Source organism: Ovis canadensis, chromosome 22 (genome assembly GCF_042477335.2).
Source record: "Ovis canadensis isolate MfBH-ARS-UI-01 breed Bighorn chromosome 22, ARS-UI_OviCan_v2, whole genome shotgun sequence".
Taxonomy (NCBI): domain Eukaryota; kingdom Metazoa; phylum Chordata; class Mammalia; order Artiodactyla; family Bovidae; genus Ovis; species Ovis canadensis.
This window is the reverse complement of record NC_091266.1, coordinates 45,225,449-45,227,996: the sequence shown is the minus strand read 5'-3', so window position 1 is coordinate 45,227,996 and position 2,548 is coordinate 45,225,449. Positions and strand designations below refer to the sequence as shown.

The window sequence follows — 2,548 nt, the reverse complement described above, 5'->3', positions numbered from 1 at the left end:
AAATTAATACAAATAAAAAAATGTTTTGGCATTTAGCCCACAGCTATCTCTAAATGTCTTTTAAGTTCTTTTTCTTGTATCTCTACTGTACCATATGACTTAGTGAAGTGAAGTCGCTCAGTTGTGTCTGACTCTTTGTGACCCCATGGGATGTAGCCTACCAGGCTCCTCTGTCCATGGGATTTTCCAGGCAATAGTCCTGGAGTGGATTGCCATTTGCTTCTCCAGGGGATCTTCCCAACCCAGGGATCGAACCTGGGTCTCCTGCATTGTAGACAGACGCTTTACCGTCTGAGCCACCAGGGAAGTCCATGACCATATGACTTGATTCTTATATATTCAAAATACAAGAGTACCATCAGTTGGAGGTGATCAATCTTGGATACAAGGAGAAATATTTAATCCTATTGCAAATTTAAGGTTGAACCCATTCCTTGGCTATCATTAAAAAGTCTATAAAAACAAAAGCTAAAGAACGTGTGAAGAAAAGGCAGTCCTACACTTTTGGTGAGAATGTAGAGTGCTGCAGCCACTATGAAAAACAGTATGGAGGTTCCTTTAAAAACTGAAAACAGAGTTTTCATATGATCCGGCAATTTCACTCCTGGGCATATATCTAGAGAAAACTCTAATTTGAAAAGGTACCACTTGTTCATAGCAGCACTAAATAGTGCAATAACTATGACATGAAAGCAACTTAACTGTCCATTGACAAATGAATGGATAAAGATTTTGTGGTACATATATACAATGGAAGCTACTCAGTCATAAAAAAGAATGAAGGAATTCCATTTGCAGCAACATGGATTGACCTAGGAATGATCGTACTAAGTGAAGTAAGCCAGACAAAGAAATATATCATATGGTATCACTTACATATGGAATCAAAAATATGATACAAAGGAACCTATTTACCAAATAGGAACAGACTCATAGATGTAGGAAACAAACTTATGGTTACCAATGGGGGAAGCAGGGGGAGAAATAAATGAAGAATTTGTGATTAGCAGATACAACCTATTCTATCTAAAACAGATAAACAACAAGGTGCTACTGTATAGCACAAGGAACTATACTCAATAAACCATAATGGAAAAGAGTATGAAAAATAATACATATTATATTATGTATTATATATATAAATATATGTGTATATATATATATATATATAAGTGAGTTACTTTTCTGTACATGAGAAACTAACATAATCTTATAAATCAACTAAATTTCAATTAAAAACAAGATTAAGTCCATTTTTGCATAGCATCTTTCCTCAATATCTTGCACTTATATTTTAAATTATTCAGTCTCAGCAATATAGGAGGCCTTATAGTCTTCTAATTAAGTAGTCCTAACAAGATTGATACTATAGCTGTGTGCCCTTATCTATGCCAAGTAAACATAAAATCCTATCATTTTGGGACTAGAAAATCATGGATTTGCCAGATCAGTGGCCACATACTGTATACCTAAACATAGTGTTAATTTGCTTGAGCAAAGGAATCAGATTTGATGTAGCAGCTGCAATTGGAGCTGTTATCAGATTGAGTTTGTATTAGTTCACTGTCAGCTTTTTGCTTTTAGCTGATTTTGCTAGTGACTGGACTGGTGTTCTAATTGGGAATATGATCAGAACTACCAACCAACACGTCACCATTTAGGTCTTTAAGGTGATACTAATCTCTGATCTTCTCCCTAGTAGAGTTTCAGATGCTTTCACTTGGTTTTCTCCATTTCTCCATTTAACAGCTCTTACTACATAGACCAATGAATCAGTATGGGGATTCTGCATACATCAAACATGTGCATTCTAATTATAAACTCTGAGTCTAGGGAAATGACCTTTGGTATCTCTGGACCCAGCGAATTCTTTGTGAGGTGGACCTGGGTCATGACTCCATTTATTATTTGTAGCTTACTCTAATTAGATGATGCATAATAACACTGCATGTCCTTAGTTACTAATGTCAATTAGGCCATGTATCTAGGAGTTTTTAAAGTATTTAAATAGTCTCCTTTTCTCAGTATATGGTGACATAATTGTACAGTCATAGGTCCTTTTGGGGAAGAAGAAGGAGTATTGTCATCATACATACTTACTATCATATTGTAGGTCATTTCTTGTGGGTAGTAGGCCTCTTCTTCAGTCAGCTCATTCTTATTCTGAGAACTAGCTCAGGTCTGGAAATTTTCTTTAGCCTTATAGTTATTCATCCATGTTTTCTTGGGAGCATATCTATCTACCTTGATATTACAGATACTATGTTATAAGAACTATCTACAAAACTCTCTGCAGGTCAAGCTCACTTGGCTTCTATTCTTATGTTGCTACTAAGCTCATTATAATCATTCCCACTTTATTCTGATAATTAAATACCATAAGCTGACCTTTACTCTTTTAGAACCTTACATTTTCAATGATGTAAGTGAAATTATTTCTGTAATAATATCTCCTGTCCTTAGCTCTGGCCTCCAGAAGACAGCTACTACTGACCTTAATGTCTCTCCATTTCCTCCTTCATAGCTTTCGACTTCCATATGGTTTCAC

The 2,548-nt window shown here is 35.6% G+C and overlaps 1 non-coding gene across 1 annotated transcript; it reads right to left on the bottom strand.

Annotated features, from left to right (window-relative positions):
• Positions 1 to 234: 234 nt before the first annotated feature.
• Positions 235 to 306, bottom strand: TRNAC-ACA (transfer RNA cysteine (anticodon ACA)). The gene has a single exon. It is a non-coding gene; the product is annotated as a tRNA-Cys (tRNA).
• Between the last annotated feature and the right edge of the window lie 2,242 nt (positions 307 to 2,548).